The sequence below is a fragment of the Arachis duranensis genome, chromosome 9 (assembly GCF_000817695.3).
Source record: "Arachis duranensis cultivar V14167 chromosome 9, aradu.V14167.gnm2.J7QH, whole genome shotgun sequence".
Taxonomy (NCBI): Eukaryota; Viridiplantae; Streptophyta; class Magnoliopsida; order Fabales; family Fabaceae; genus Arachis; species Arachis duranensis.
Window position 1 is genome coordinate 63,125,093 of NC_029780.3, and position 14,859 is coordinate 63,139,951.

A 14,859-nucleotide genomic window follows, 5' to 3' on the forward strand; every position below is an offset into this window, starting at 1 on the left:
CCAAGTTAGCTAGAGAGAAGAAATTGCTCCAATTGAATGAGCTATAGGAATTTAGACTCAATGCTTTCGAAAAATGCAAAAATTTACAAAGAGAAAGCAAAATGGTAGTATGACAAGAAACTGTCATCCAGAGTCTTTGAGCCAGGGCAGAAGGTTCTGCTGTTTAACTCTAGGCTCAGATTGTTGCCCGGGAAATTAAAATTTCGGTGGAGGGGACCATATGTGATCACAAGTGTGTCAACATATGGATATATAGAGCTTCAGGATGTTGACTCTGACAAAAAGTTCATTGTTAATGGACAGAGAGTCAAAACATTATCTTGAAAGCAATGTTGAGCAAGAATGCTAAAAATTGCGACTAGACTAAAGCTCAGTAAGAGTCTAGCTAAAGACAATAAAGAAGCGCTTGCTGGGAGGCAACCCAGTCATTAGCAAAGGTTCTTGTTATTTAAATTATAATTATAGGAGTTTAATATAAATTATCTTCAAGGTTGATTGTCTAAATGCAGAAGTTTACAGAGTTATAGAAGGATTTAGAGCACAAAGTAGAGAAAAAGAGCTCACTGGCTTGAAAACACCGGTAAGAGGTATTTTGGGTGTTAAATGCCAGAATGGGTATCATTTTGGGCGTTTTAACGCCAGAAAAGATACCTTTATGGGTGTTAAACACCAGAATGGGTACCATTCTAGGCGTTTAACTCCATAATTGCAGCATCCTGGGCGTTTAGAAAAACACCCAGTGATAAAAGATTTCTGGCGTTTAACGCCAGTCAGGGTACCTGATTGGGCGTTAAAAGCCAAAAATGGCCAACAATTGGGTGTTAAATGCCATAATGGATAACATTCTAGGCGTTTAACGCTAGAAAGGACAGAGAGAGGTGATTTTATTTCCACTTCAATTCTTTTCAAATTTTCATGTTTTAATTCATAATTTTCTGCATAAACATGTCACAAGTTTTCATCTCTCAAATTCAATTTTTAAAAATTTAATAATCTTCTAGATTCTTTTTTAATTTTCTTTCAAAATCCCTTTCAAATCTTTTTCAAAAACTCATTTATCTTTTCAATTTATTTCCAAATCTTTTCCAACTCATCATATCATCTTTTAATTCTTAGATGCATCAATAAAAATTCAGATTTAACTTCTTTATATCTTTTCCATATCTTTTGAATTTTAAAATCTCATCTTTTTTATATCAAGATTCATCTTTTCCAAATCATATCTTTCTATCATATCTTTTTCAAAATTTTTGAAACCCACCCCTCCCTTTTAAATACACGTTCGGCCATCCCCCTCAATCCACCATTCGAATCTGTCTCCCCTCTATTCCTCTCCTTTCCTTTCTTTTGCTTGAGGACAAGCAAACTTCAATGTTTGGTGTGTTTTTCCGTGATCACTGAGCAAAAATTCACCAAGATCACGGCTCCTAAAGGAAAACAAACCACTCTAAGAGGCAAGAAAGAGAATAATCCAAAACCACTTTGGAATCAAGAGAGGTTCTTAACCAAAGAACATGCAGACTGTTACCACAAAATAATGGGTATGAGGTCAGTGATCCTGGAAGTTATGTTCGATCTGAAAGAAGACGAATATCCGGAGATCCAAGAACATATTCAAAATAGAGGATGGGAAATCCTAGCTAATCCTGAGACAAAGGTGGAAAGAAATATGGTCCAGGAATTTTACTCAAATCTGTGGTTAACAGATAAGCAGAGAATGACGGGAACTTCCTTCCACACCTTTCGAACTATGGTCAGAGGGAAGACTATTTACTTCCACCTTGACAAAAGAAGAGAGGTCTTCAAGCTGCCTCAATTACAAGATGATCCAGAATCCTTTAATAGGTAAATGGTGAGAGTAGATAAGCGCTTGGACCGAGTTCTAGAGGACATATGCCTCCCTGGAACTAAGTGGATAACCAACTCAAAAGGTGTCCCAAACCAACTCGAGAGAGGAGATCTCAAACCAGTCGCTAGGGGCTGGTTGGACTTCATTGGGCATTCTATACTGCCCACTAGCAACCGCTCTGAGGTCACTATCAAAAGAGCAGTGATGATTCATTGCATTATGCTGGGAAACGAAGTGGAGATTCATCATCTGATTTCTTGTGAGATTTATACAATTACAAATAAGAACTCCACTGAAGCCAAATTGGCTTACCCAAGCTTAATATCTCTGCTATGTAAAGATGCTGGGGTAAAGACGGGACTGGATGAGTTCATCTCAGTCGAGCATCCAATCACTAAAAAGTCAATGGAGGGACAACAAGTACACGATAACTCCATCAAGAGGAGGGCACAGAAGTTCCTCCCAGAAATCCCTTAAATTGACTACTGGACCCGCCTAGAAGCATCTGTCACCAAGCTGCAAGAAGCTATGGATCAAGTTAAGGAAGAACAGCAAAATCAAAATAGCATGCTCTGCAAGCTGCTTAAGGAACAAGAAAAGCAAGGGCGTGAGCTACAGGAGCTGAAGCGCCAAAAGCTCTCCCTTGAGGGACCAGACATCCCACAGATTGAAGGAGCATCCATCTCCCAAGATAAAGGTTGTTGAGTCCTAATCTTAAACCTGTGATAACTTTTATTATTAGAAACCTATTTTAAGAATTACATGAGTATTAGTAATTAGGATCTTTATTTTTATTTTTATTTTTATTATCTCGAAGTAAGCTATAATTTATTCCTCTTATCATCACTAAACATGAATAACAAAGTAGATTTTCTTTAGAATAAGGAGGCAATTATTTCAAGTTTTCAATAAGAAAAATTCTAATTATTTTTATGTGGTGGCAACACTTTTTGTCTTTTGAATGAATGCTTGAACAGTGCATATTTTTTGATAGTGAAGTTTATGAATGTTAAAATTGGTGGCTCTTGAAAGAATGATGAAAAGAAAGAGAAATGTTATTGATAATCTGAAAAATCATAAAATTGATTCTTGAAGTAAGAAAAAGCAGTAAAAATACAAAGCTATTAAAAAAACAAAAAAAATAAAGAAAAATCCAATAGCCCTTTAAACCAAAAGGCAAGGGTAAAAAGGATCCAAGGCTTTGAGCATTAATGGATAGGAGGGCCCAAAAGAGTAAAATCCTGGCCTAAGCGGCTAAATCAAGCTGTCCCTAACCATGTGCTTGTGTCATGAAGGTTTAAGTGAAACGCTTGAGACTGAGTGGTTAAAGTCGTGATACAAAGCAAAAGAGAATGCCTAAGAACTTTGGGCACCTCTAACGAGGGACTCTAGCAAAGCTGAGTCACAATCTGAAAGGTTCACCCAGTTATGTGTCTGTGGCATTTATGTATCCTGTAGTATTAATGGGAAAACAAAGTGCTTGGGGTCACACCAAGACTCATAAAGTAGCTGTGTTCAAGAATCAACATATTAAACTAGGAGAATCAATAACACTATCTGAATTCTGAGTCCCTATAGATGCCAATCATTCTAAGCTTCAAAGAATAAATTAAGATGCCAAAACTGTTCAGGAGCAAAAATCTACTAGCCCCGCTCATCTAATTAGAATCTGAGCTTCACTTAAAACTCTGAGATGTATTACCTCTTGATTTTCTTTCTATCCTATTTTATTTATCTAGTTGCTTGGGGACAAGCAACAGTTTAAGTTTGGTGTTGTGATGAGCAAATATTTTATACACTTTTGGGGTATTTTCATGTAGTTTTTAGTGTGCTTTAGTTATTTTTAGTATATTTTTATTAGTTTTTATGCAAAAATCACATTTCTGGACTTTACTATGAGTTTGTGTGTTTGTCTGTGATTTCATGTATTTTCTGGCTGAAATTGAGGGACTTAAGCAAAAATCTGATTCAGAGGCTAAAAAAGGACTACAGATGCTGTTGGATTCTGACCCTCCTGCACGCAAAATGGATTCTTTGGAGCTACAGAAACCCAATTGGCGCGCTCACAATTGCGTTGGAAAGTAGACATCTTGGGCTTTCCAGCAATTGTGTAATTGTCCATACTTCGCCCGAGATTTGATAGCGCAAACTGGCGTTTAAACGCCAGCTTCTTACCCTTTTATGGCGTTAAACGTTAGAACTGGCATAAAAGTTGTAGTTAAATGCCCAAACTGGCACCAAAGCTGGCGTTTAACTCCAGGAATAGCCTATGCACGTGAAAGCTTCAATGCTCAGCCCAAACACACACCAAGTAGGCCCCGAAAGTGGATTTCTGCACTATTTATCTTAGTTTGCTCATTTTTTGTAAACCTAGGTTACTAGTTGAGTATAAAAACTACTTTTAGAGATTCATTTTGTACCTCATGAAATTTTACATCTGAATTTGTATCTTCTATGGCATGAGTCTCTAAACCCCATGGTTGGGGGTGAGGAGCTCTGCTATGTCTCGATGGATTAATGCAATTATTTCTGTTTTTCCATTCAATCACGCTTGTTTCTATTCTAAGATATTCATTCGAAATTCAACATAATGAATATGATGATCCGTGACACTCATCACCATTCTCAACTTATGAACGCGTGCCTGACAACCACCTCCGTTCTACCTTAGATTGAGTGTGTATCTCTTGGGTTTCTGGTTCACGAGCTTGATTGCTTCTCCTGATAACAGAGTGTTCAAATCCGTGAAACCAAAGTCTTAGTGGTATAAGCTAGAATCTATTGGCAGCACTCTTGAGATCCAGAAAGTCTAAACCTTGTCTGTGGTATTCCGAGTAGGATCTGGGAAGGGGTGACTGTGACGAGCTTCAAACTCACAAATGTTGGGCGCAGTGACAATGTGCAAAAGGATCAATGGATCCTATTCTAGCACGAGTGAGAACTGACAGATGATTAGCCCTACGTAACCCGTAGTCAGACCATTTTCACTGAGAGAACAGATGGTAGCAATTGACAACAGTGATCCACCAACATACAGCTTGCCATGGAAGGAGCCTTGCGTGCGTGAAGAAAACAACAGTAGCAAAGCAGGGATTCAGAAAACAGAGCATCTTCAAAACCTCAACCTGTTCCTTATTACTGAATCACAAGTACTTTTTATTTCATGTTATTTATTCTTCATAAACGAAAAATCATTTTTATCCTTAATCTCCTAACTAAGAGTTACAAGATAACCATACCTTGCTTCAAGCCGGCAATCTCCATGGGATCGATCCTTACTCACGTAAGGTATTACTTGGACGGCCCAGTGCACTTGCTGGTCAGCTGCACGAAGTTGTATATTACGATTTTGTGTACCATTATTAGAGCAGTTCGTTACTGTAAAGCTTGAGGGACAGACTGACTATACTTCTGGGCATACTCTACATGTATGTATATATGAAAATTAGGATACCTAACTGATATATGTGGCATATTTGTTCAAGAGCATGCATTTGGGACTTTGAAGCACTAGGCTTGAGATATTGAGACTAATCACCTTGGTATCACTTGTTTGGTGTGAATAGGAACCAAATGGCGACTCGAAGACATGGACACGGCCAAGGAAGAGGTCAGAGTGGTAGTGAGGGACCTTAAACGATAGAAAATAACCTCATGCCCTTCATGGCTGCACTAGAGAACATGGCTATTGCTTTGTAGGCCACCGCTCAGGTACTTGGCCAACAAGCTGGGAATGGTAATTGCGAAAATGGTGATAATGGACCGATAGCTTTAGCTACCTTCCAGAAGGTAAATCCACTAATCTTTAGAGGGACAACAAACCTCATGGATGCAGATAATTGGTTTCAGGCTATGGTAAAAGCCTTGCAAGCGCAACAAGTGCTTGAGGATCAGTATGTTGAATTTGCTATGTACCAGCTGATGGGGGAAGCTCAGTTCTAGTGGTAGGGAACTCGTGGCCTACTACACCCAGACAATTCTGTGATAACTTGTGATATTTTCCTAGTCGAATTCTAGAAAAAAGTATATTTAAAAGTCGGTTAAGGTGGCTAAAGAGTTGAAGTTGATGTAGTTGAAGCAAGGCTCAATGATTGTCGCTGAATACACCAAGAAGTTTAAAGAGCTGTATTGAATTTTGAGGATTTGCCAAGGAGCTCCAGAAGGCTATGAAGAGTGGAGGTGTATCAAGTGTGAGGGTGGACTTCGAGTCGACATTATGACTGAATTGTCAAGCTTAGTGTTAAATTTAGAACAAAGCTGAATTGTGCCAAGTAGGGTATTGCCATTAGAGCTTGTAGAGTTTAAGGAGATTTCGGTTGGCATGAGGCGAATAATCAAATTCTTAACGACCAACGAATTAGAGTGCAGTAGTGGAGGCATGTTGATTGTGAAGACATTAGGACTACTAAGATATGAGGAGGAGTGCGGGAGACAAGGTGTTGCAAAGATTGGCAAAGGTTTAGGGAAGCTATGCGTTGTGTTAAAAGAGAACTACTCTCGCCTAGTTTTGTGGTGATCGATATTTTTGAAGACGAAGATTTTTATTAGGTGGGTAGAATATAAACCCTAGGTAATTAATAAATAATTAGCTAATAAATTAATTATTATTCAAAGAACTTAAGAAATTAAATTTTATACTTTGAGGAGGTAAAAATATTTAAAATACAAACTTTAACACTTATTTTAAAGATTTTGGACCCAAATCGAGCTAACAGGCCAAACCGGAAGGATTGGGTCCAAACCGTGTCCAAGGCCCTGCATATAAATGAAGCATTCAGTCTTCTTCCCTTCCCAATTCAGTTTCTCGCTAAGGAAGAAGAAGGAAAAACAAAACCTAACAAACCCTTTTCACTTTGATATTAAATCCACCATATCTCTCAATCTGGAGCTCTAATTGCTGCACCAATTGCGACCATGCAACCAACGCGTCAAACTATTCAAAATCATCTAAACAAAGTGGTAAGAAAGTTGCGTGACCTGCAAAATTTTCCTGATTCAATATCACGGACGTTAGTGGTGATAACACCTTTCTACTCTGGCGTTGGTAACGCCTTCATAAAATCCTCCACGAGTTGAAGTTGTTGGCATTGCTAACATGAGTTCCAAGTTGGCAACTCTTTTGATTTTGAGATGGTGAAGGCATTGTTAATGCCCAGGGTTGAGTTTCCAATGCCTTTATAGAGCTTGATCTTCAATTTGTGTGCTTGAGAGAAAAGGAAGGCGTTGCTAACTTTGAATCCAAGTTGCCAACTCCTTCATAGTTGAAATAAGGAAGGAGTTGCTAACATCAAAACCAAGTTACCAACTCCTTCATAGTTGGAATAAGGAAGGAGTTGCTAACTTCAAAACCAAGTTGGCAACGCCTTCAATTTTGAAATAAAGAAGGAGTTCCTAACTTCAAAACCAAGTTGCCAACTCCTTCATAGTTGAAATAAGGAAGGCGTTGTCAACGCCCAGGACCAAGTTGCCAACGCCTTCATTGCTCTTCACTTTTCTCCAAGGCTCTGCTCCACCTATCATTAGCCATAGAACTTGCATCAAATTTTTGCCATTCCATGAATAATCACAAGATATTCATTCATTTAAAAGTAGTATCATCTTCTTGTATTATTTTCATGCAATGACCATAATTCAACTAGTACTTGATGCATCAAAGCATGTAAAAAATAGATCATTCAATTGCTTGTTTATTAATATGGAAAATTCATGAAAACAAACTAAAAGCTACTAAAAATAATAAGTAAAACCAACAATGATTCATATGCATCAAGGAGTATCAGTAGGCCTCTCTGGTGCTTGCTTGCTTAACTGACCCATTTGGGCCTCCAAGTTTCTAAGTGAGGCTCTAGTTTCCTGTATAAAATTTTGTTGATTCTTGGAGAGCTCTACCACAATAGAAGCCAAGTCAGGGAACTCTGAGGTTGACCATGTTGGAATGGGTGGTTGTTGAAATAATTCTAATTGAAATTACCCTTAGAATTGTGGACAAAATTTGGTGGTTGCCTCTGAGGTTGTTCTCTCCATCCAAAGTTTGGTTGATTTTTCCACCCTTGATTAAAAGTCTTGGAATAGGGGTCATTGTTGAAGGGTCCGGAGGAGTATCCCATGTGGTTAACCTATTCAGGAACATATTGGCCATAGTCATAAGTCTCACATTGAGGGAAGCCACCATTCATATCATATGAAGTATCTTGAGCATTAACGGCTAAGGCTTGCATTCCAATCAAGTTTTGTGTAAGAACATTGATTTGCTGAGACATAGCTTTGTTCTAGACAAGAATAGCATCCAAGGTATCCGACTCTATGACTCCCTTCTTCATTGAGGTCCTTTTAGAAGAGTATAAATATTGGTTATTAGCAACCATATCAATCAACTCCATAGACTCATCAGGGGTCTTCATATGAAGTGAGCCTCCAGCAGAATCATCTAGAGACATCCTGGTAGTCTCAGAAACTCCACTATAGAATATTTGAAACTGAATCCAATTTAAGAACATATTAGGAGGACACTTCTTGAGCATTAGCTTGTACCTTTTCCTGGCTTCATAGAGAGATTTTTCCTGTCTCTGCCTGAAGGTCTGAACATCCGTCCATAGCTTAGTCAACCTTTGAGGAGCAAAGAATTTGATCAGAAATCTGTTGATCACCTTATCCCAAGTGTCTACGCTCTCTGATGAGCGGATAATTTATACGCTTTTTGGCATTATTTTTAGGTAGTTTTTAGTAGGATCTAGCTACTTTTAGGGATGTTTTCATTAGTTTTTATGAAAAATTCACATTTCTGGACTTTACAATGAGTTTGTGTGTTTTTCTGTGATTTCAGGTATTTTCTGGTTGAAATTGAGGGACCTGAGCAAAAATCTGATAGGAGGTTGACAAAGGACTACAGATGTTGTTGGATTCTGACCTCCTTGCACTCGAAATAGATTTTCTGGAGCTAAATAACTCCAAATGGCACGCCTTCAACGGCGTTGGAAAGTAGACATCCAGGGCTTTTCGACAATATATAATGGTTCATACTTTGTTCAAGCTTAGATGACGCAAACTAGAATCCAACACCAGTTCCATGCTGCATTCTGGAGTCAAACGCCAGAAACACGTCACAAACCAGAGTTAAATGCCAAAAACACGTTACAACTTGTTGTTTAACTCCAAGAGAAGCCTCTACACGTGTAAAGCTCAAGCTCAGCCCAAGCACACACCAAGTGGGCCCCGGAAGTGGATTTCTGCATCAATCACTTATTTCTATAAACCCTAGTAGCTAGTTTAGTATAAATAGAATTTTTTACTATTGTAAAAGAATCTTTGGACGTTTAGTTCTTAGAATTTGGAGGATGGCCTCTCGGCCATGCCTGGACCACCACTTATGTATTTTCAACGGTGGAGTTTCTACACACCATAGATTAAGGGTGTGGAGCTCTGCTGTACCTCGAGTTTTAATGCAATTACTACTATTTTCTATTCAATTCAGCTTATTCTTATTCTAAGATATTCGTTGCACTTCAACATGATGAATATGGTGATCCATGACACTTATCATCATTTTCACCTATGAACGCATGACTGACAACCACTTCTGTTCTACCTTAGACCGAGCGCATATCTCTTAGATTCATTGATCAGAGTCTTCGTGGTATAAGCTAGAATTATTGGCTGCCATTCTTGAGAATCTGGAAGGTCTAAACCTTGTCTGTGGTATTCCAAGTAGGATTCAGGGATTGCATGACTGTGACGAGCTTCAAACTCGCGATTGTTGGGCGTGGTGACAGACGCAAAAGAATCAATGGATTCTATTCCGACATGATCGAGAACCGACAGATGATTAGCCATGCCGAGACAGAGCATTTGAACCATTTTCAATGAGAGGATGGGAAGTATCCATTGACAACGGTGATGCCCTACATACAGCTTGCCATGGAAATGAGTAAGAAGGATTGGATGAAAATAGTAGGAAAGCAGAGATTCAAAAGGAACACAGCATCTCCATACGTTTATCTGAAATTTCTACCAAGGAGTTACATAAGTATTTCTATCTCTATTTTATGCTTTATTTATTATTATTTTCAAAACTATTATAAACCATTTGAATCTGCCTAACTGAGATTTACAAGATGACCATAGCTTGCTTCATACCAACAATCTCCGTGGGATCAACCCTTACTCACGTAAGGTATTACTTGGACGACCCAGTGCACTTGTTGGTTAGTTGTGCGGAGTTGTGACAAAGTATCACAATTTCGTGCACCAAGTTTTTGGCGCCGTTGCCGGGGATTGTTCGAGTTTGGACAATTGACGGTTCATCTTGTTGCTCAGATTAGGTAATTTTCTTTTCAAAAATCTTTCAAAAGATTTTTTATTTGTTTTCATTTGCTAAAAAAATAATTTTTCGAAAAAAATTTAATTAATAAAAATACAAAAAAAATTTAGAAAATCATAAAAATAAAAAATATTTTGTGTTTCTTGCTTGAGTCTAGTGTCAATTTTTAAGTTTGGTGTCAATTGCATGTTTTTAAAATTTATGCATTTTTCGAAAATTCATGCATGTGTTCTTCATGATCTCCAAGTTGTTCTTGATAAGTCTTCTTGTTTGATCTTCATATTTTCTTGTTTTGTGTCTTTTTTTGTTTTTCATATGCATTTTTGCATTCATAGTGTTTAAACATGAAAAATCTTTAAGTTTGGTGTCTTACATGTTTTTCTTTTCTTGAAAATTTTTCAAAAATAAATCTTGATGTTCATCTTGATCTTCAAAGTGTTCTTGGTGTTCATCTTGACATTCATAGTGTTCTTGCATGCATCATGTGTTTTGATTCATAATTTTCATGTTGTGAGTCATTTTTTGTGTTTTTCTCTCTCCTCATTAAAAATTCAAAAATAAAAAAAATATCTTTTCCTTTTTTTCTCATAAATTTCAAAAATTTGAATTGACTTAGCCAACAAGTTTTAAAAAAATTAGCTATTTCTTATAAGTCAAGTCAAATTTTCAATTTTAAAAATCTTATCTTTTCAAAACTTTTTCAAAAATCAAATATTTTTCATTTTTTTATGTTTTTCGAAAATTTGAAAATATTTTTTCAAAATCTTTTTCTTAATTTTATCTCATAATTTTCGAAACTTTGCTAACAATTAATGTGATTGATTCAAAAATTTGAAGTTTGTTACTTTCTTGTTAAGAAAGGTTCAATCTTTAAATTCTAGAATCATATCTTTTAGTTTCTTATTAGTCAAGTAATCAATTTTAATTCTAAAAATTAAATCTTTTTCAAAATAAATTTCAATCATATCTTTTCAATCATATCTTTTTCAAAAAAAAAATTCAATTTTAAAAATCTTTTCTATCTTCTTATCTTTTCAAAATTGATTTTCAAATCTTTTTTTTAAACTAACTAATTAACTTTTTGTTTTCTTCTTATCTTTTTTAAAATCATCTAACTACCTTTCTCTTTCAAATTTTCGAAAATCACCTCCCTCTTTTTCAAAAAATTTTTTTTTTAATTAACTACCTTTCTCTCCCATCTTTTTCTATTTATTTATTTATCTACTAACACTTCTCCTCTACTCAAGAATTCAAACATATCCTCCCTTTTGTGTTTGGATTCTTACCTTTTCCTTCTTTTATTCCTTCCTTCTTCTACTAACATAAAGGAATCTCTATACTGTGACATAGAGGATTCCTCTTCATTTTCTATTCTCTTCTTTTTCATATGAGCAGGAACAAGGAAAAAGGCATTCTTGTTGAAGATGACCCTAAACCTAAAAGGACTCTGAAGAGGAAACTAAGAGAAGCTAAAATACAACAATCCAGAGACCCCTCACTAAAATTTTCAAACAAGAAAAGGATATGACAGCCGAACCCAACAACAATAATGTAAGGAGGATGCTTGGTGACTATACGACACCTACTTCCAAGTTTGATGGAAGAAGCATCTCAATCCCTGCCATTGGAGCAAATAATTTTGAGCTGAAACCTCAACTAGTTGCTCTAATGCAACAGAACTGCAAGTTCCATGGACTTCCATCAGAAGATCCCTATCAGTTTTTAACTGAGTTCTTGGAGATCTGTGAGACTGTTAAGACTAATGGAGTAGATCCTGAAGTCTACAGGCTCATGCTTTTCCCTTTTGCTGTAAGAGACAGAGCTAGAACATGGTTGGACTCACAACCTAAAGATATCCTAGACTCTTGTGATAAGCTGGTCACGGCCTTCTTGGCTAAGTTCTTGCCTCCTCAAAAGCTGAGCAAGCTTAGAGTGGATGTTCAGACCTTCAAACAAAAAGATGGTGAATCCCTCTATGAAGCTTGGGAAAGATACAAGCAAATGACCAAAAAGTGTCCTTCTGACATGCTTTCAGAGTGGACCATTCTGGATATATTCTATTATGGTCTATTTGAGTTCTCCAAGATATCACTAGACCATTCGGCAGGTGGATCCATTCACCTAACGAAAATGCCTGCAGAAGCTCAAGAACTTATTGACATGGTTACAAATAACCAATTTATGTACACTTCTGAGAGAAATTCTGTGAATAATGGGATGCCTCAGAAGAATGGAGTTCTTGAAATTGATGCTCTGAATGCTATATTGGCTTAGAACAAAATGTTGACTCAGCAAGTCAACATGATTTCTCAAAGTCTGAATGGATGGCAAAATGCATCCAACAGTACTAAAGAGGCATCTTCTGAAGAAGAAGCTTATGATCTTGAGAACCCTGCAATAGCAGAGGTAAATTACATGGGTGAACCTTATGGAAACACCTATAATTCCTCATGGAGAAATCATCCAAATTTCTCGTGGAAGGATCAACAAAAGCCCCAACAAGGCTTTAATAATGGTGGACGAAACAGGCTCAGCAATAGCAAGCCTTTTCCATCATCTTCTCAGCAACAGATAGAGAATTCTGAGCAGAGTACCTCTAGCTTAGCAAACATAGTCTTTGATCTGTCTAAGGCCACTTTAAGTTTCATGAGTGAAACAAGGTCCTCCATTAGAAATTTGGAGGCACAAGTGGGACAGCTGAGTGAGAAAGTCATTGAAACTCCTCCTAGTACTCTCCCAAGCAATACTAAAGAGAATCCAAAAAGAGAGTGCAAGGCCATTGATATTGTCAATATGGCCGAATCCAAGGCGGAAGGGGAGGACGTGAATCCCAAGGAGGAAGACCTCATGGGACGTCTCCCAGACAAGAAAAAGTTCCTTTTTGAGGACCTAAAGGAATCTAAGGCTCATATAGAGACCATAGAGATTCCATTAAACCTCTTTCATCCATTCATGAGCTCTAAAAACTATTCTTCATCTGAAGAGGATGAAGAAGTAACTGGAGAGCAAGTTGCTCAATATCTAGGAGCTATCATGAAGCTGAATGCCAAGTTGTTTGGTAATGAGACTTGGGAAGATGCACCTCCCTTGCTCATTAGTGAACTAGATACATGGGTTCAACAAACTTTACCTCAAAAGAAATAAGATCCTGGTAAATTCTTAATACCCTGTACCATGGGCACCATGACCTTTGAGAAGGCCCTAAGTGACCTAGGGTCAGGTATAAATCTTATGCCACTCTCTGTAATGGAGAAACTGGGAATCTTTGAGGTACAGGCTGCCACATTCTCATTACAGATGGCAGACAAGTCAGTAAGATAAGCTTATGGATTGGTGGAGGATGTGTTAGTGAAGGTTGAAGGCCTTTAAATCCCTGCTGATTTTATAATCTTAGACACTAGGAAGGAGGAGGATGAATGCATCATCCTTGGAAGTCCCTTCCTAGCCACAGCAGGAGTTGTGATTGATGTTGACAGAGGAGAGTTAGTCCTTCAATTAAATAGGGATTACATTGTGTTTAAAGCTCAATGATCTTCTTCTGCAACAATGGAGAGGAAGCATGAAAAGTTTCTCTCAATACAGAGTCAAACAAAGCCCCCACAATCAAACTCTAAGTTTGGTGTTGAGAGACCATAACCAAACTCTAAGTTTGGTGTTGGGAGTCCACAACATTGACTTGATCACCTGTGAGGCTCCATGAGAGCCCACTGTCAAGCTATTCACATTAAAGAAGCGCTTATTGGGAGGCAACCCAATTTTTATTTATCTAATTTTATTTTTATTTTATTGTTCTTTTATGTTTTATTAGGTTCATGATCATGTGAAGCCACAAAACAATCACTAAAATTAAAAACAGAATCAAAAACAGCAGAAGAAAAAGCACACCCTGGAGGAAGAGCTTAATGGCATTTAAACGCCAGTAACGAGCATATGGCTGGCATTCAATGCCAGAACAGAGCATGAATCTGGCGTTGAACGCCAGAAACATGTAGCAATCTGGCGTTTAAATGCCAGGATTGCACCCTGAGGAAAGCTGGCGTTAAACGCTAAAAACAAGCATGGAACTGGCGTTCAACGCCAGAAACATGCTGCAGACTGGCATTGAACGCCCAAAACAAGCATAGAGCTGGTGTTTAACGCCAGAAACAAGCATCAATCTGGAGTTAAATGCTAGAATTGCATGCAAAGGGCGTTTTACATGCCTAATTGGTGCAGGGATGTTAAATCCTTGACACCTCAGGATCTGTGGACCCCACAGGATCACCTCAGGATCTATGGACTCCACAGGATCCCCACCTACCTCAACTCACCTTCTCTCTTCTTTCACACAATCCAATAACACTCTTCCCCAAACACCCTTCACCAATCACCTCAATCTCTCTTCCCCATCACCTATTCACCACTCACATCCATCCACTCTTCCCCATAAACCCCACCTACCTTCAAATTCAAAATATCTTTCCCACTCAAACCCACCTTAAATGGCCAAACCAAACCCCTCTCCCTCCACTATATAAACCCCTCCATCCTTCTTCATTTTCACACAACACAACCCTCTCTTCTCCCCCTTGGCCGAAACATACCACACTCTCCCTCTCCTCCATTTTTCTTCTTCTTCTTCTTCTCTTCTTTCTTCTTTTGCTGAAGGCGTGCAATATTCTAAGTTTAGTGTGATAAAAGCATAGCTTCTTTG

At 37.9% G+C, this 14,859-nt stretch overlaps 1 non-coding gene across 1 annotated transcript; it reads right to left on the reverse strand.

The window, feature by feature from the left end:
- Nucleotides 1–12,089: 12,089 nt before the first annotated feature.
- On the reverse strand, nucleotides 12,090–12,197 carry LOC127741957 (small nucleolar RNA R71). The gene has a single exon (XR_008003144.1). It is a non-coding gene; the product is annotated as a small nucleolar RNA R71 (small nucleolar RNA).
- Between the last annotated feature and the right edge of the window lie 2,662 nt (nucleotides 12,198–14,859).